Below are 20,757 nucleotides of genomic sequence, written 5' to 3'. Positions count from 1 at the left end.
ATTTAGATTTAACATTTAGGATTTATATTTATATTTAGCATGTAGCTGTAACAATTACATTTAACTAGCTAAATGTTGTAAAAAGTGACATCAGAAAATCAACACTACATTTTTAAACAGTGTTTGAAGCTAAATGTGACAAAATTTAGGCATGAATTTTTAAATGTGACAAAATTTAGGCATGAATTTTTAGCACAAGCTCCTTTACAAACGGCGCCCCATAGTGTTTGAAGCTAAATGTGACAAAATTTAGGCATGAATTTTTAGCACAAGCTCGTTTACAAACGGCGCCCCACACATCACAAGCACTGAAGCTAACTGCTGCTCTCGCTTCTTGCAAATAACCACAATTTTCTGTTTATAACCATGTCATGTGAAATTGATTGTGCTGTAAAGATTGCTAAAATAGTGTTTGCATATGCCACTATGAAATCTTTAAAACTGGAGTTCATTCAAGATGGCAGCATTCCACTTTGGACATGGTTCTGCTCGGACTAGCTGTTAGCATGTCAATTAATCGTTACGGGCTGCTTTCCTAGACAGTGCTTAGACAAAGCTAGGAGTAGGCCCTAACCAGGATTAGTTAGGCCAAGTGGGTGTCATTGACCATGTTATACATCTGATTTAGTTAGTCTGGGAGAATGGAGCCCTGAACCAGGGTAGGTTAAACCAGCACTCCAGAACAAAAATACCCAGAATAGACTAGAAAGTACAATTTAATTTGTGGAGGGAAATCAAAGTTGGTTAAAAAAAAACTCTGAGTATGAATAAAACACTACTAAAGCAAATACAGTAGTGTCAAATCATCCAGTTATTTCAAATAATAAACGCATGGCAATGATGGAGCAACAAAAAGGTGCCAGGGCTTTAATTTGCACCTAATTCAGTGCAGATAAAAAAATGTAACCACAAGACCAGTGGAACAGCTTCAGGTGAGATACCGTCCTTATGATATGAATTTCACTTTTTTATTTTTTTATTTTGTAACACCAGTTTTCTTGATTGACATTAGATAGATGCTGTGGGAGAACCTTAACTTGGTTTTGAAAAATGAGAGCCAAGACCAACAAGAAAAGAGCTATTTATTACTGGTGGTGGACCACAAAAACAAAATAACATCACTGATTTACTCACTGACTGGCTGTCTGGATTAATAGAGCATCTGATCTGAGTTTCACTGCACACCCAGGTCTGATTACTGCCAGACCTGTAGAATCAATAAATCACAGAGCCATTACCCACACATGGAAAAAACATAAAACAGTGGTGAACCTTCCCAGGAGTGGCCAGCCGACCAAAATCTCTCCAAAAGCAGGAGGTCCCATCTAAACATCTAAAGCTTTGAAGGTCTCACTTTAAGGTCAGAGTTCACGATTTAACAACAAGAAAGAGACAAAAATGGCCTTCATGAGAGAGTTTCAACATGATAACCACTGCTGAGCAAAAAGAACACAGAGACCTGTCTCACATTTGCCAAAAAACATCCTGAAGATCCACAAGACCGCTGGGAAAATTTGGACTGAGACAAAAGTGGAACTTTTGGGAAGGGGTGCAACCCATCTTATCTGGTAATAAACTGGCACTACAATTCAGAAAAAGAACATATAAAAAGTAAAACATGGTGGTGGCAGTTTGATGGTCTGGGACTGCTTTCTTCAGTACCCGGATGGCTTGCTGAAATTGATGAAACCATGAATTCTGCTCTCTACCAAACAATTCTGACAGGGAACATCTGGTTATCAGTTTGTCACTTGGGTTCTGCAGAAGGACGATGATCCGAAGCACAGCAGCAACATTCCTCAACAGCCATGCGACCATTTGTCACAAATACTCGCAACCAGTTCTAAGGTTTAGGAGGCAATTTGTTTTTCATGTAGGGCCAGGTTGGTTTGCATAGCTTTTTTTACTTAATGAATAAAACCCTCATTTAAAAACTGCATTTTCTATTTACTCAGGTTATCTTTGTCTGATATTAACATTTGTTTTCTGATCAGAAACAAAAGATATTTCTAAGGGAGCAAATGCTTTTCACAGCACTGTTCAGCTCGATGAAACCACATGTCACACTGATGCATGCCTCATCTTTTCCCCCCCATCTGAAACACAGGTCGCTGTTTGTGGTTTCATCTTTGTTTCTGTCTCTGCCCCCGACTTTCTCCCTCGTTTTCCCTCCAGTTCTTTGTCTTTTTCAGGCTTTGTGTCTGGTTCAGTAGGTCGGCTCGAATGTCGGTGTCAGATGGAAATCCCTGGCAGGCCTGCTGTTTTACCACAGCGACAGAATAAAAGATCAGCCGTTTGGAGGTGACGAATACAGATTCCTTTACTGGTGCGAAAGCAGAGGCAGGGGCTCCAATTAAAATGTTGCTGCGTGGCAGGGGTATGCAACGTGTTTGTCCTGTCTGCTGTATACTTTTGCATGGAGAAGTCCAATGATGATGGCATTTTTTTCTAAGTCTTTTACCAGGCACAGCTTGGAGCTTACAGCTGCCCTCTGATTTCAAGTTACAATGCAATGATTTGAGAATAAAACATGAAACCAAAGCATAAAGTGTTAAAAGAGGAGATTAGTTTAAACATGTATGAGCGAACTAGGTCAGGAAAGATCTTTTTTCTTGGTGCAAACTCAAAGTTTGTTTACTAACTCGACTGATGAGATATCTCCCATGCATTGATCAGATTTTGAACATGAAGGTGCACTGAGTAAAATGTTTACATGCTGCCAGGAAGTAAACAAGCATCCTTTGCTTGCTTGTTGGGACCAATCAAAAGCTTGGGCAAAGGACATGAAAGCCCAAAACCATGTGGGGTGGGCAGGACTTAGGTCTGTCTGAGTGCATGTGTTTAGACACGCTCATTTTTAATGCTATTTCTTGTACCGGGAGTCAGTGTTTATTTGTGTGCTGTGCGCCATCTGTGTTACTAAACCTGTGTCAAAGGAACTAGGAGCACTGCACGACACCCCGCTAAACCCGAGAGCCACAGGTTGATGCCTCTGCAGCACTCGTCTCTGTGAAATAAAGAAAACACGTCAGTTTTAAATGCATTTGCACCCCTGGGATCACAGACATGAAAACGTAGCCCTGCTGTAATGTCTGACAACAAGTTTCGTTTTGAGAAATTTAGCCTTTCAAATGTGCTCTGAGGAGCAGGCTTCTTGTGCCTACTGTATGGGCTGTTGTTTTATTTAACTTGCTTGCATCACTATTACAGTTACCCAGAGAGCACCAGGTGAAAGAGACTACAGATTTATTTTGTAGGTTTGGTTGGCGCGTTAGCACAAGTTTTCTCATTGGTGCTGGGCTGATTAGCATATTCCATCGTGTTAAACAAATAGAAGACAATGAGGACCCTGGGGACCCGGAGCAAACATGTGTACAGCAGATCAATCTGCTACCAGTGGAGTACAACGGCCTGTTGTTCCCCATGCATTGAAGATGAATGTCTTCAGTGCTTCAGTTAATACTGTACAAGCAGCAGTGTGATTGTGGCACTCCTGCACTTTTAATCAAGAAAGTCACTTTATTTGTTGCTATGCGCACCACTGCTATCAGGGAAAAAAAATCATCAGATCAGAAAACTATATAAAGGCCTAGAATTGTTTATTGGAATGCATATTGCCCGTCCCCTTTCATGCCAGAATTTTAAACTAAGATCATCTTATGTTAAGAAATGTTGTAGCTGTTTTGGTGTAACATTAAAAAAAACATTATGTGCCTTCTTAGCTATACTGCGAGATCTCACACTCAGAGTATGCATTTTGAATGACTCTCAGTTACTGGCACACTAAATTTTAGCTCAATGCCTGTAAAATTGATTAAAATATAGCCATTTTTGTGTTGGCCAATGTTGATTAGCTGTGGCGGCCATTATCGACTGGACTAACTCCGAAAGTTAATCAGTTGTAGCTGTACAACCAATAATTATCTGTAAGTATCATTAAAATCTGTCCAGTGGTTCATGATATATTTTGCAAACATGTTTGATTCCAACGGTTAATGATCAAGATTTAGGCAATGATCTTGTACAATGAGTGGTGCTTGGAGTATGTGTTGTGAATAATTATCAGCTACTACCACACCAACGTTTAGCTCAATATCTGTAAAACTGACTGAATTATAGCCATTTTTGTGTTTTCCATAGTCAGTTGGCCGTGGCAGCCATCTTGAGATTGATTGACTCCAAATGCTTGAGTTGTAGAAGTACATCCACTGACTACTTTCTGAATTTTTCATTAAAATTTGTCTAGTGGCTTATGAGATATTTTGCTAACAGGTAGACCAACAAGGTCAAAAACATTATCTCAGACTTTTGTTTTCTGACTTTGGTGGGCAATACAAAATGAATAGCAGAATACCCCAATAAATTCAAACAACCAAATTGCAGATGTTTCTGCTTACTTTTGAAGTTTTAGTTATAAACAAAAACTTCTGAATGACCAATTGTTGGAGCTGTGGTAAAAGAGTCAAGAGGTTGTGTTGAATTCAAAGCTTTTACATAACAAGAATCATGAATGCTTACTGTGTAAATGTCATTTCTTTCTCTGCTTAGCTTCTCTATCCTATGATTACGTGTTTTTCTTATCTTTCTATTGTAATAAGACAAAAAAACTAAGCAAATTATATATTGTGCTGTTTGTTTCCATAGTGACTAAATGCAGTACAAGAGCTGCCAAACCAACACTCCCACATGATTTCAATGAAAATAAAAAGGAAGAAAATTAGAGTGAATTTAAACACCTGGTTAGTCAGAGTTTATTGTGAAGCTGTGTTACATTTAAGAAACTAGAGTTTTTGTAAAACAAAAAAACTTTCTTATGTAAATCAAAGCTAGCATGGCAAACAAAATGTGTTTTTGATTTTCTGCTTCAACAAAGTAGATCCCAAAGTTTAAATGATAGATTTATTTTTTCTCTTTGTCAGTAAATTTTATTAAATTATTTACTTCAATTATTTCTGTTTTACTTTCTAATTTTAATCAAACACATTTTAAGGAGAAAATCCATCTTTAGAAGAGTAGAGAGAATGTGTTGGTTTGTCTCGAAGTCATGATCCATCCTGGTTCTGCTGGAGGTTTCTTCCTGCTAAAAGGGAGTTTTTCCTATCCACCGTCGCCAAAATGCTCCTCAGCATGGGAGACTGCGACTTAGTGAAGATTCAATGCAATCTGCTGGCTTCCTTAGATAGATAACTTTTACTAACAAGCATTTTGTAATGTATGTCAGTGTTTTTGTACAGTATTTACATAAATGTTGGTATTTTTTGCAATTTAAATAAATTGAACTGAGCTGAATTAATAATACAAGTGAAAAGTTGTACAATTTCCCAACAAGAAGCTACAAAATCTACCACCAAGATGTAGATGAAAATAAAAAAGAAAGAGACAAGTAATGATGGAGAATTTGTTTTGTTTTGTTGTTGTTCCTAGACGACGCAATCATCCACAGAAAACATTGAAAGAAATTTTTTTTTCCAGTGGAATGTCTTTAAAAAATACTTAGTCAAAAGCTTAAAGGATCAGAACGATATTCTGTGGCTTCTCTTTGGAAAAATAAGACCTCGAGTGTATGAAAATGTCAAAAGAAAGGTGTGTTATATAACTCAATATAGCTACAATGCAGAAAAAGCCTTAAGTAGGCAAAAAAGAAAAGAAAAAGGCAAGCAAACACACTGTATGACAAACTAATGATAGAATGAGGACCGGGAGTGATTACAAGCGGAGACAGCTGATTCGATTAGTGAATGAGAGACAGGTAAGAGATGAGGTGCAGGACTCTGAAGCAGGACTGAGGTAATGAGATAGAAAAATAACACAGAGAGAAAGTGGAAAGCTAAACACGAGGAATCTCAAAACAAGGAAGTAAGAAAAAGAAAACACAATGAGCAACATGACAAGATAAACTGACTCCAAAAACCAACAACCTCAAATCTACAAAACAAAACCCAAAGAGCCCAAAATCATGACAATGTGTTGTTACAACTGGCTCAAAAGCAAGACAAAATAGGGAGGCAACACAAGGTTTAAGCAAAAACAAAATAACTTGATTTTTAATTTAACTCAATAAACTCAAATTGAGAAGAATAATGACAAAAAAGTTATTATTTTATTACAATGTCAGTCAGTCAGTAGTGTTTGTGTGCAGACAGGAGTGAAACACCAGTGCATGAGGTGTTGCATGTAGAAAACTCGAACCAAAAGCTGTGGTGCAAATGGGGAACAGAATTCTTCTGTGAATCCATTAGTCTGAGTGCAGTCAGCTTTTATAGTGGGAACGCTGGGTGTGCAGGTGATCGCAATGCACTAATGACCAGCCACACTCACTGCACATCTGAAACACAGAGTATTAAAGACAGCCAGCCCAGCGGTAAAGGGCGAGGTCGTCACAGAGTAAATACATTTACCCACAGACGGCTGCATTGCAAGTACATCAACAACAGTAACAATGACAGATAGCAGAAGAGGGTTTGTGTTACTCACCCTTTTCAACATGTAGGAGCAACCCAACCTCACTGTCACTCCCTGTCACTCCAAACAAATGTACGTGTTTGGATGGAACTGTTCACACGCTTGAGAGACTTGTGTCAGCGCCAGCTAGTGACCTGGCATGGAAACTACAGTGGCTCTAACGGGCACAGGAACGCTGTGTAAACGTGTAAATTTTTCCCAGTCAGCATTGGAAAATCTCTAACGCCTCAAGGAGACCGGTCACATGTAAGCGTAACCTCAATTTTATGAAGACAGGTGATGTTAATTACATTTTCTCAGCCCAAATCAGCATAATTATGTTGCCCATCACTTCGGATTCAAACATATATATTGTGGCATTTATTTATGCAACACCTGACCGTGAAGTCTAGGCACAAATTTATGAAGTACTGGTGCATTTAAGTCGTGTTCGAAATCCAAAAACACCAAGCTGTCCCCTATTCCTTTTTCAGTCTGTTATATAACAACCATAGTGATGTAAGTGAGTGAACATTTTAACCCATGAGTTTGAAAAGTTTCTGGATTATTTTACTCTAAAATCATTTGACTTTTTTGGAATGAAGAAATCTGACGTTGGGATTGCTACCTCTGCTTAAGCTATCTTTGCCTCATCCCCAAGCAGTGACATCCAATGTGTCTCAAAATGGCTTCAATTTGCGTGTAACAAAGATTAGAGACTTGTGAGGGGGACAGATGCTTTGCTCTCTATGTACCTTTGCAAAAGCAGTAGCCCTCTTTCTCTCTGCTAAGTGAACTAGCTGAGGGTTGGGAAAGCACAGGCACTTGTCAGAGACAAGAAGATCACAGGAAAGAAACCGTGCACCCCTCCTCTTAATTTAGTTCTGCCGTCTGTGTAAACAAAGCAATAATTAGAGGCATTACTTTTTAGAAACACATTTATACAATTTGCACTTTGCATGTCAGCGTTGAGCCTTGCAGGCTTTTTTGTACACATAAAAAAGACTAATAATCTATAAGAACATTGTCTGGTTGCTATCAGCTGATTACAACAACACAGATTTAACACAGGACATGCGCGCATCCAACAATTTGTTTTCACAGGCTTTGTGTTTTGTTTGTTGTGCGCTTTAACACAATAAATTTATACACCACAAGTTTTTAGACCAAAGCAACGTAATTTATTCATACATGCAGATATTTGTTCCACTTTGCAACAGGACATGCACAGCTAGGTTTTTGGCCACATGCAAGAGTTTGTGCAGCTGGAGATTCCACGACTAACTGGTGGTGGTGGTGGAGGAGGGAGCACAAAGTCGGTCCGCTTTTGTGAATACTTGCCTCTAGTTGCGTCATTGCCAATCTTTGCTCTCTAGCAGAACCCTAAAACATGCAGGCGTGCACAAAGCCTGCCAAGCTAATGTCTGTAAGACACAGACAAGCGAGAAGAAAACAAAAAAACAGATTAACTTTAGGAGGCTCATGGGTGCTTTCTTCACAAAGCACAATTGCCCCACTTTTAAACCTTTTCATGAACGACTTTTTTTCCCTAGTAGTTTTGTTTAGGGTGTCCCAACCCCCCACCCCCTACCCCATGAAATCCAACTCAAACTATCTAAACAGATAGAAGAAACAAATAGAGCTTAGTTTGAGAAATAAACACAGCTAAGGCGAGCGGTTTTTATTCCACTCACAGAGAGACATAGATGCACCATCCACGCATTTAAATGCTCCTCTCCACAGGCAAGGGGTGGGGTGGGGGGGACAAAGAGAAAGAAATGAGGGTAGGGGTAAAAAGATGCAAACATGAGCAGAGGAGGAATAAGGAAGCAGGAAGGAGATCAATAGCAGGACGAGATACAAACAATGGCTGGGGATGGATGGGGGCAGAAAAGAGTTGATTTCTGGGGCTGCACCTCCCTGCCAGTTGAGACAGAGACATATACACAGGGAGGTGTTTGAAGTGAAGACAGGCTTCTTTTTTTTCACAGAACTCCCCTATCTGATGACAAAGAGAAGGGATGAATAGGAAAAGGGATGGCACATTCAAATGTGCAGGGTAAAAAGGGGACGAATGAGTAACCAGGCTGCAAACTTAAAAAAAAAAAGGGAAAATGGGAGAGTGGAACAGAGAGGTAAAAAATAATAAGAGGAAAGAAAAAGGTAAGAAGATGAGGCTTTTTCTGAAAAGAAATGATATGATTTGATGAGGAATAGAGAGGAATCGCAGCTCTTCACATTCCAGGATGCATTTGCCACCCCTCCAGCTCAATCTGATCACATTTTAAATTCCGTCACAATGTCTCCTTTATTAGCTTGCCAATATAAACATAAGAGCATTATAATTGCTGCCTGCCTACAGAGAATTTAGCTTAGCGTTTTATGAAATGACACTACGCACGGCTGCCAAAGACATCATGGATGGGGGCTGCAGGGCTGTTTCAAATGCTTACAATTAAACATATTAATGGGGCTCAGATTACACCACTATCCACATAATCACATTGCTTACAGTGCTTATCTGATGCGATGGCTTTCTGTGAAGCTGTTCTCCACCTCGCCTGTTATTACCAAGCCTTGCATGAGGAGCTAATCTTTTGTCATTACACTATCACAAAATATCTGTTGCCGCCACTAAAGTCAATAAAAACCAATTAGGCATTCTTTAGAGAAGTTTTTTTTTTTTTTTTTCATCTGAACGCGTAGCGTAGTGATGTGTATGACACAGTTTATGAGGTCTATATGTGGCGGAGATATGAGACGAGTGGCAGCAGGGAGCTTTGAAGAGAAAAAAAAAACAGAAGGCTGCAGAAGAAACTGATATCAGGAGCCAAGGCCTTATCTGTTTAATGACATTTTAATGACTTGTAGTCCTTGTCTGTTTATACTATACAAAATATGGTCCAAAATAACGGAAATTGCATCTAATGTAACACTTTTATTATTTAATACTTTAATAGTAAGTTTTTCCTTTGGCTGCTAGAAAAGTTAGGCATGTTGGAATAAAATGTCAAAGATTGTCAACCCCCAGCCAGTCAAGGCAACTGGCTGCCCATCCTGAGCCTGGTTCTGTTTCTGCTGAGGTTTCTTTCTGGTAAAAGGGAGACAATCCTCCCCCCTGTCACCCACCACAATGTACTTGCTGAGGATGTGTGACATGAAAGTAAAAGTTTGACACAATCGGCTGGATTCCTTACATTGACAATATTTAATTGATTATCATTTTGTAATACATTAGCTCTGGCTGTAGTAAAATTGAACTGAATTGACTAATGTGTGTAATCTTAATTGCATATTGATTTGTTTTGGACAGAGTTGGGTTGCATATATTTTGAGATGATTTGGACTTATCACAATTTTTTTAGTGCCCTGAAATGACTGTTGTTGTGAATATAAATAAACTGAATGGAAACAGAATATGAAGGGCCTTTCAGACCAAAAGCAGCAATGATGCTGCTGTGCTCCTAAAGCCACGCAGCACAAGAGTGAAATGCAAACTCCGCAACCCACTGAGCTTCACGCTGCACTTGTCATGGTCAAAGCTCAGTTTGAATAAACTTTGACCAGGATGCTCTATGAGAACACTCACGCAGCCAAGCGACACATCAAATCGCTCCTCACTGAGACGGAAGATGTCACCATGTAAAAACAACACTTCTGCACCAGCCTGCTTGAATTCACCATGCTGCTCTTTAGATCCAGTCATACATACAGTTATAGCAAACAAGGACCAGATGCACAATTTGAATTTATTGTGGATTTTTTTCTAGTTTAATCTAATATTTGGGTATATGTTTATTTACCTGCTTTCTATAGGTTGGTAGTGAGGTGCTGCTTCAAGCAGAGGAGTTTAAGTGTCTCAGGGTTTTATTCATGAGTGAGGGAAGAATGGAGAGCAAGATCAACAGATGGATCAGTTCGGCTTCTGCAGTACTGTTTACTGGTTTAACTATGTTAAAGTCACAAACTCTGGGAAGTGAACATAAAAAACGAGATTGCGGGTACATGCAGTCGGTTTGTTTTTTGGTTATCCAGGGAGAGACTTGGAGTAGAGTCGCTGCTCCTTCCCATCGAGAGGAGCGAGTTGAGGTGGTAAAGATGCCCTCTGGACGCCTCCCTGGGGAGGTGTTACAGGCATGTCCAACCTGGAGGAGATACACTTGGATGGATGGATGGATGGATGGATGGATGGATGGATGGATGGATGGATGGATGGATTTGCCATTGCAAGATGAGCTTCAACACTTTTTGTAGCCATAAACAAGCTTCTGGCATAATTCTGGCTGGTTATTTGACCACTCTTCTTGACGGAATTGGTAGAAGTCATTCAAATTTGTTGTCTTCCTGGCATAGATGCAGCTTTTCAGCATCATCCACTAATTTTCAACAGGGCCGTGGACTTTTAAAGTGAAGTTGAAGAATGTTTCCTGACTGATAGGATGATATTGATCTGCTCCACTTACAAATAAATATGTAGAAATGTCACACGGCCAGCTGTGAGTTGAGCAGCAGGCATATCTGCTTGGTTTTTACCATTGTATATTACCAGGAGAACTTCACTGAATGTTTCTTCACTCTGTCCTGAGTCACACCGGTTTTTATGATTTGATCACCCATCAAACATGGTAGTGCCACAAGACCACAGCTATTTAGGTTTTGGATGGTGATTGGGAACGTTTAAGTGGATTCCTGTGACAGGACTTGTTAAAGCTCTTTCAGACATGATCTGGTTTAGCTGTTCTTTTCTCGGTGCTTCCAAATTTCTTCAGAGGTGTGTAAGTTTGAACCTGGTCCTTGAATTGGCTAATTCAAAGGTTCCACATCACTGCTGCTGTTTTTTATTTTGTTGTTTGATGGTGGTGGGGGGGAGATTTGGGCATTGTTGTGACAAATCAGCATTAGGAAACAGCCAATTTTAAAAAAATACTTTTTTGAATCACTATTTTAAAGTGCTAAGAGATTTCAACAACATTGCGGCCTACACTAACTTAGAGCTGACATCATGCTTTGCCGTTGGAGTTTTATAATTGGGACAAAGAGGTTTTGGGTGTCTTTCAAATAATTTTCCTAATTTGTTCACAGGCATAAAAGCATGAAGTGTGATTGGCCAATGATGGTAACATTCTTTCACACATTCCCAATATACTGCTTTTATTTTTTGCCCAAGCTTTATGCAGTGTTCGGTGTTGGTTGAACAATATTTTGCAGCGGCAGACCTTTGATCATATCCAGTTCTGAGGCCAGTTCTGGGTGGGCAAGATGTTGGTTTATGTCTTTGTTCACCTTTATAAGTTTAATTGTTTTGAATTTTTAACCCAATGGGCTTTTTATGCTTTGAGTAAGACGCTAAATTTTGTTTACGCTCAGAGTTGCGTTTCGTATGGCCAGAACATTTTAATAAAACCAAGAGAATAGACTAAATCAACAAATCTAGCAAAGGATGTCTGCAATGCAAAAAATTCATGTGGGATTTCTTAGTTATATACATTCTTAGTAATGTTCAAGCTGTTTCATGTTTTTATGCTTAGTGTTGAATGATGTTCAGATGACAAGTCCATTTTAGATTATAATTTCAGATACCAATAAAAGGAGCATTCCTTGAAGGAAAGCCTAACTTTTAAACAAAGATGGTCAACGAGCTGTTAGTTTTCTGAGTATGAGTTTAAGATGACTTCCAGATACTACCACAACAGATTTTAGCTCAATATCTGTAAAAATGACTGTTAAAGCCATTTACATGTTTGCTAAGGTTGATTTGCTGTGGTGGCCATCTTAAAACAGGTTGACTCCAAAAGTTAAACAGTTGCAGCTGTACATCCAATTATTACTTTCTGAGAGGTTCTTTAAAGCCAGCTCAGTGGTTCATGTGATAGTTTGCTAGCAGGAAGGCAGGGTTGACTTCAACATTTATTGCTAAAGTTTTAAACAATGATATATGCAGTCTGTTTGAGCTTGAAGTATGTGTTTTGAATGACTATCAGCTTCTACCACACCAAATTTTAGCTTAATATTGGTAAAGTTAAAGCCATCTTTGTGTTATCAAAGGTTTATTAGCTATGGTGGCTGTCTTAATTTGGGTTGACTCCAAAACTTATTTAGTTGTAAATGTAGATCCAATAATTACTTTCTGACATTTTCATTACAGTCCATACTCTGGTTCATGAGAGATTTTGCTAAGAGACAGAAAAATACACACACACACACAAAGAGATCATTTCTGTACACAATCGCCCACCTTTCATGGCGACCTGCGATAATTATAATAAGCGTCTACACAGCTGATGTGGCTCAGCATGACTGTCTCTATCTATCTGTAGGCAGCTCGTGAAAACTATTCCCATCACTCTACCTGCTGCCTGCTAGGCCAGTGGTTCTGAAACAAAGACCCACACCAGGGGCAGGCTGTTTTTGATATGCAATGAACAAGCAGATAGCAGACATGTTGAGAACAGCACCCACGCTCCTTTTCCAGAGGAAGAGGAAAATCTGTCAGGTAAAACCGTACGAGTCCGTGCTGAGCTTTGAAAGCCAAACTCAGTCAGTTCTACTTATCAGGCTGGTGCTGACAGTGACAATGAGCTAATGGGCTCGTCTGCGGAGCATATTGACAGCACAGCTCCCCGCGGTTCTGCACCTAGACTAGTCAAAGACAGAACAGTGCTTTATTAGAGGTGAGATGTGACAGTTTCAGCGCCGCAGTTTCACAACTCCATGTTGCTTTTCTTATATAAAGACTCAACATTTATTCATTTTGCACCATCTCAGCATTGCAAAAGAGCTCTGTTTTTTTTGTTTTGTTTTTTTTTTTCTTCAGATCTGAATTTTGCATGATGTTGAGTTGATAGCTGCTTCAGGAAAAAAGAAAAAAAAACGTAAAAGATCCAAATCTTTGGTCTGCAGTTTTTTTAAAGAAATAAATAATGTTGCTTGTTTGGAATGTAAACAAGAAACTTGCCAAGTTGTCAACAAAGGTAAAGAGGTTGACAGTAATTTATGGAACAAAAACACCAAGCTTCCATCCCTGCTGAAAAACACTGATACTGGCTAGCTCTGTGTGTTTGTCTTCATCTTATTGTAATGGCCATGCACGGCACAGTTTGTGCACATCAGAGGCATGCTAAAAGTCATAAATCTGTCTGGACAAATAGAAAGAAACATAAGGAGTTTAATATAGTTTACTGTTTACAAATGGGTTTCTTATCTGATGACCTAAAAATCGAAGGGACCTCTGTACTGAGGCCCCCATAAACTGATTATTGTTTCAATAAAGGTTATTTATTTTCAGACAGCATCTCATCGCAGAAACCACCGGCACATGACTGAGGTCCTGACATTCAGCGAAGCGTAGCAAAAATTCACTTATCAAATCAAAAACGAGAGCAAATTTCATTAGACGCTCCCTGAATGTTGGTGTTGTCTTTGAAACACTTACAGATTTAGCAAGACGACAGGGATCATCAGGATTACGTGACAACTTTAATTATTCATTATCCTGCCAGTCCTATTCAGAGATGGCAAAAAAATAAAAACTAATTATCAAACATGGTAACAACCTAGAACTGTTTTCCTCTCTGCCACCCAAGGTTGCATTGCCAATTACTGTTTGCAGAGTTGTGGGTGTAATCCTGGTAGGGAAGATGCACCGCTTTACTTCAAGCTGTCATCTCCTGTGTTCTTTCATTATCTGCACTAATAAGCTGTCCACTGCAGGCAACTCTCTGCTGTGTTTGTCTTTTTTTTTTTTTAAATGAAAGTCTGATGTGCTGTCTCAATGGCTGTTGTTAAAAGATGCCTTCTGCCGACTGGAAAATCCAGACTGTGACGGATGAAAACCAGACAGTGCTTGGGTAAAAATCTAACTTTTTAAAAGCTTTTGGCACTGGAGGGTCATCAGTGCAGTGACCCAAACTTGTAAGTGACAAGGAAAGACAACAAATGACTCAAAAGTTGTTTTGTTACAACAAAAAAAAAAAACCCATTTAGGTACTGGAAAGTTTTTCAGCATGACTTTAAAATAACCTTTTTGTGGCTTTGATGGTTTCCACAGACTTTACGGTGCCTTGAAAAACTACTGATACCACTTGTAATTTTCTATATTTTGCCCTGTTGCAACCACAAACTTCAAAGTACTTTACTGGGATTTTATGTGATAGACCAATTAAAATTTAGCAGGGTCCACCTAACAAATTTTTCTCTAGCAAAGGTCCAGCAAATATATATATTGAAATTATCTTTTAGTAATAGGCATGCTCTTTTTATGCATCATATTGTTTTTTTTTTTATGCCTCTACTTTTCTGTAGCCTGACAGCTTCTCTCTGCAGAGAAGCAGAGAGATAAGAATGATTGTAAAGGCTAGGAAAGCTGCACTGCCTAAAATGAATTACCATAAATTGTAGAAAAGCTGCGCCACCTGAAATGAATTATCATAAATGCGAGAATAATTGCACTGCCTAAAATTAATTACCATAAATGTGAGAAAAGCTTAGCTGACTAATTACTTTAAGTACAGGAGAATGTATAAAATTCATCTTACTTACATTGAACAACTAATCTGGGTCCAGAATGACTCTGGATCCAGATTGCCATTTGTGGACCCCTATGATTGAATAAAACAGAAAGTAACACATCATTGGGAAGTAGAAGGAAAATGATACATAGTTTACAACTTTTGTTGTTTTTTTTTTTTACAAATAAAAAAAGAAAAATATGGGGTGCGAAATATGAGTACTTTTTTTAAGTTACTGTGTAAAGGACGTGTATGTGACTGTGATGTTTATAATCATGTTGTTGGGTGTTTTGGGTCTGGGTTTGACTAGCTTTCAAGATCAGCTGTAAATAAATTATCAAGCCACCTAATGTCATTGAATTTGAATTAAGGTCAATTTTGTGTGGTCTGCCACAGGAGAGGCCTGTATCATAAAAACACACTGAAAACCACAGAACCACACTGGATTTCACTCAATGACCACAGAAGTGATGGCTTTCAAATTGGTAGCTTCTTATCAGCCCGTTTATTGAAATCCAGTAAAATTCAGATCAGATCTGTCTTCCTAATCTTTTTTTCTATAAAACTTTGTATCATGAATTAGGAAAATGTTCCTTTAAAAAGTAAAACTGGCAGGAAACCTAAACCTAGGACATTAGTTTAGCAGATAATTCAAATGTTTTCCTTACGAATCAAGTGCAGAGGAAATAGCAAATTAACAATAAAAACCACAATTTATCTCATCCTTAAAGGAGATTTCCTCCTCTCTCTCCTCTGCTCCTGTCTTCCTCGAGTCCTCCCCCTTCTTTCCAATGAACAAACGTTTGTAAGGTTATGAAATGAAGAAGTTGTAGCCCATTTAATTATCTCTATCATGCTGCTAAAGTGCCAGTTAACTTGCTCACTTTTAACTGAGCAGAAGGTTCCCACTGAGAAATAGATGCAGTTTCAATATTGAGTTGTAGCATTCATTTAGCTGTCTGGCTGGATTTTGACTGTATTTATGTCCAAGCAGTTTAGCCCTTATAACATCAATAAGACACGAAGCACTGAAAATATGCAACACACACAAGAATCTAAGAACTCTTATCATCCCCTTGATATTGTGGTTTTAAAATCAATTTTTCAAGAAGCAATTTTATTCATTTAAAGTTGAAAAAAAAACGAAAAACATTGGGGTTAATAATTTAATATAGGTGCATATTTATGTTGTTACTGGTAGATTATATGAAACAAGTGTCAAGTTTCATTTCACATGTCATAACATGCCAACCCCAGCTGCTCCTGGTAGTATTTCTTTGGGCTGCCACTAGTTAGAGAAGGACATTCATGACGGAGTCTCCTGAATGTCCCATGTCCTTTCTGGCGCTTGAAAATTCTTGTCACTTGAATTTCGAACATGTTCCAAAAAAGTGTGTGACATTTTGTTTCTCAAAGTTGTTAAGAGTTGTCTTAAGTATCTTGAACGTACCTGACTTGTGTCATCGGTGTTTCTATCTGAGTGCGAGAACTATATTTGGACTCCTACATGGGAGCTCGCCTATGGCAGACGTCTGCAGCAAATGTCTAGGTCTAAAAACCACGCTGATGATAAATAATATATATTGAAAAACTGGTAAAAAGTGTCTGTCTTCAGTCCAAAGGTGTACTTCAGCAGATTAAATCATATATGTAGGGGTGGCTGCACAAGGTGGGTACAAAACGAGCTGAGGTGGGTACGATGTTAGTAAAGATGGAATTCAAAAAAAATGTGCATGGCCAAGAACGCAGTTTTGCGAGCCGTGCACCGTAAATCAGACCGTGATTTTCAAAAATTGGTCTTTCAAAATGTGAACACATGGCTCAGTGGTCAAACATTCAGAATTCAATAAGACTGCAACTGAAAATGTATTCATTTTCTTGCAATTTTGAATTGCAAACTAGTCTCCAACAGTCACAGCACGGTGAGATACCACCTTAAGATCAGAGGGGATCACATTTTTGCTGTTGCAGCTCCTAAACTGTTGAACGAGCTCCCTTTGCACATTAGACAGCCCACAACTCTATATTTTCAAACCTTTTCTCAAAACCAATCTTTTCTCCTTGGGCTTTGGCACTGTGTGAGATGTTGTTTATTGTTGGTTTGTTTTATTTGTTTTTAATATAGGGCTGTTTTTACTTATGTTTTATGTCTTTTATTTATTTTATTCTTAGGTTGTGTAACTGCTGTTATGTCTTTGGTTTACTGCCTTTTAACTTCTGTACAACACATTGATTTTTTTGTGCTTTATACATAAAGACAGACTGGATTGAAAAGAAACATCAAGCTACAGGCTGTGTGCTGACAACAAGATGCCTCCAGGACAACAAAAAGTAAAGAGTTGAAATAAAACTAGTTGTTCGATTACAAATTCAGATTTGAACTGCCATGGAGAATGTACACGGTCTTATATTGCTGTAGTGCCATTATGATTGTGGTGGTTGATTGACTCACTGAAACACAAGTAATTTAGAGATTTTGCATCAAGCCCCCACATGGGCAGTCCTTATTTATTCTTGCCAGTTTTGGATGAATGTCTACTCGACATCTCAATCAGATTTCAGACTTGCCAAACTTCCACTTTTAGGACAGATTTACTCAATTTAGCTCTAGAGCTTGATGGACAATTTAGATGTTCAAATTACTTTTCAACTAAAATATGCTCAGTGGGTAATGGCACGTGCAAACTGCTACAATCTTCAGTAAGTCGTTCTGTCTCTCACTGTCACTGTTTTCTTTTGTTTTTGCTTATCTGAACAGTGAATCTACCAATCTACTCCAGTCATTCCTCCTCTCATTGCCATGTTATTATTTTTACCAGTTTACAACCATGACCAAATGTCCTGCATGCTTTGTCAGATTGACTGTTTTTGCTTGGAAAACTTTTGTCTTTCTGTATCAAACTAGTGGGTTTATCGATGCCCTGCCTACACACCTGCCTGCCTAATTTCTTGGGACCAGTCTGCCTGTTTAACTGCTTTTCACATTACTTTCAGAATGACTGCAATAAATTTTCTCAACAGCAATCAGATCTTGTGTTTTCCATCTCAGTCCTCATCCTTCAGCCTTGTGAGATTTATGTCATAATCAGCTGTTTGTTTTTGGCATATATGTGCACTGCTGGATCTGTGTTTCCCTTTAGCCTCTAAAATGTAGTCGCTGGGGGGTGGAAATAGCTAAAGTGATTCTAAACCAGCCTAGAACAGTAGTAACATGTACATTAAACTGAATGAGAAACAACTTCATCTGACATCATTTATTAAGTTAGTTTTACAGGTTTGTTTGCAGTCTACTTTATAGTTTGTTTATATTGCAGTGGCAATATCTTAACTTTTAAGTTTGGCAGGTAATTCACACAGTTTAGTGTGTTGCAGTTATTGGATATACCCATATTTTGTTGCTGCCTTAGATTCAGGCAGACAAAAAACAGAAAACATTTTTAATCAATCTTCTGTCAGCTCCCAAGATGTGAAATATATTTTTTTTAATCCTAAAGGTCTTTATAACATTTAAGTTATTGACACAGCAGGCCAACCTATAAAAAGTTGTCTGAGTTCAGGTGAACACAAGAAGGTAAAGAAATCCCAGCACCGATCACCATCATTAGAGTTCAGAGAAAATGTTCTATTTTGATTGGTAAAACACTCAGGATTTGTAATCTATTACTGTTTTATTGATACATGTTTAAAGCTTATCAACACATACAAAAAGGCTGTCACTTTTTAAAGCTTTAATCACTTCTGTCCTTACCCTTTCTGACTCATTTTCTTTTTTTCAAGCAGCCAGATGCACTCCCATATTCATTTTCTTTTACATGGAACTCATTTCCTTCAGCACTCTGGCAGAGCACTAATAGTTCAGAGATGCTTTTGAAATGACAAGGCTGGTGTACAATTTGCTGAATGTGAAGAGCACACGCAGCTTCCTGTTGACTCACACCAAGCGGGAATCAAGGACGTGAAACAGGATGGAAGAGATGGCGGTCTGATGCTGCCTTCAAGACCAGTGGGAAAAACATGTTGGAAAAACTTGACAGGCTAACTTTTTTGGGGGGGGGGGTAAACTTGGATCAAATTACTAAACATTACTTGTTGTTTTACCCACAACATTTTCATCTGTAAAGAAAAAGCTCATAAACTTGATTTATTTTCATCTCCTCGATCTCCCAGCTGGATAACGAGCAGTTTCTCGCTGCCACTGCAAATGTGAGGATCTGGGTTTTGGTTCCGCCCTTTGGGCGGCGCCACTAATCATTGTTCCTCAGGTGTTCCTCATACCACTGATGAGACCAGCCAGGATTTAAGCAGCAGGTGGTGATCAGACCTTCGCTGGAGCATCGAACCTACTGGGTTAGATTCTCCGCCTCAGCGTCTAACCTGAACTCTAGCTCCTAGTGTTAACCACGTTCTTTGTTGTTGCCTGTGTCCTAGGTTTTTCTTGCCACGCCACGACTACGGATACTAAGGATCACTTACCTGGAACCACGCTGCTACTCACCTTGCTGGATCTAACTCGTCACTCCTGGAACTCCTGGAAATTGCTCCTCCTCTCATCGGCGCTGCATTCACCCTCTGGATCTGTAAGCAGACAAAGAGACATTATAACCACTTCCTTGTTGCCGTGTGGATCAAGACNTTGTACCCGAGACTCACCTAGCTCTCCTTCTCTTGCAGACCGCTCCGGATACCGCCCACTGTATATAGTCTCACCCTGTAAATAAACTCACTCACCTTTACTTCCGTCTCCGTGTTTGGTCTTGGTTTCGCTCTTCTGGACAAAACCTCCCGAGTTATGACAGCAAAGTTCAGAGGAAGAGTTTGTTCTGAGTGCTTGTGTCTCAGATTTCCCCCATGTGGCCTGAATGCATCATCAGACAGTGGAGGGAGGAAAGGGTGAGTCGTTCCTTCCTCTCTCCTCTCCTCGTGGGGCGTGGCAGCAGCAACACCTCAGGGCTCTTTTTCCTTCTCTTTCTGATATTCTTTTCCTGCCCCCACTTCCTTTCTCCCCTAGGGCCCTCCATGTTTTTTTTTTCTGTTTGATCGCCCCTACATAAGCTGCAAAGCCCTATAGCTGGCTTGCAACTTTTTTTTTCCTTGTACATGGGGGGGTGTTGTGATGAATTCACAAGGCACACATACAGACAGTGGGCAGGGTTGAGAGACACTCGAATGCATTGAGAATGACTGTGTGAGAGGAACAGGGGAAGAGCAAGCGACTGTGAAGTTAATTAGAACATCCTGCATCTGCTTCACCCTGTCTCTCTATCCCTCCCCCCCTCCTCTCTATCTCTGAGAGGCTTTGATGTGACTTAGTGCCTGGAAACGTAATAAAAAATGTATAATAGCCATTCCATTTACTGTCTCGTCCCCCCTTTTCTTTTCCTCTCCTTGCCCCTACTTCTCCCCTGCCATCCTGGGTCCTACCTCCACAATGTTTCTATGGGCTAAGTTTGTAAAAACTCCACAGGAGAGCTTTCAAATTTTATCCAGAGACAGCGTCTCCCATCCACAGTAGTAACTGTTACTAAGTACAGACTTTTTCCACAGATCCACTGTAAAGACCTATGACTGCGTTTTCATTAGGGATGTCTTATTTACATGTTAAGTTTAGTTTTGCAAGCTAGTCGAAAATCGAGCATCTGGTTCATTACTTGTAAGTTTACAAGGTTAAAGCTGTATTATCTTTTTTACAAGACGTGTTACAATGTAATATAAATGAAAGTTAATGCAACCCCTGACACTGGCTTCGTAATACAATCCACTAGAAAGAAGAGCTATCACTCTGTTGGAGTGGAGTACCCCCCCCCCCCCC

At 39.3% G+C, this 20,757-nt stretch overlaps 1 long non-coding RNA gene across 1 annotated transcript in view; it reads right to left on the bottom strand.

Moving 5' to 3' along the window:
* LOC119616892 overlaps positions 1–19,809 on the bottom strand; it is a 59,898-nt gene extending 40,089 nt beyond the window's left edge. Inside the window, exons 1-2 of the long non-coding RNA XR_005232962.1 lie at positions 19,677–19,809; positions 19,444–19,523 (exon numbers count right to left, since the gene is read on the bottom strand). This is a non-coding gene — a long non-coding RNA (uncharacterized LOC119616892). The remainder of the gene's footprint in view (positions 1–19,443; positions 19,524–19,676) is intronic.
* Positions 19,810–20,757: the final 948 nt, after the last annotated feature.

This window comes from Kryptolebias marmoratus, linkage group LG1 (assembly GCF_001649575.2).
Source record: "Kryptolebias marmoratus isolate JLee-2015 linkage group LG1, ASM164957v2, whole genome shotgun sequence".
NCBI lineage: Eukaryota > Metazoa > Chordata > Actinopteri > Cyprinodontiformes > Rivulidae > Kryptolebias > Kryptolebias marmoratus.
The sequence above is the reverse complement of the archived record's forward strand: the minus strand, read 5'-3'. Positions and strand labels throughout refer to the sequence as shown.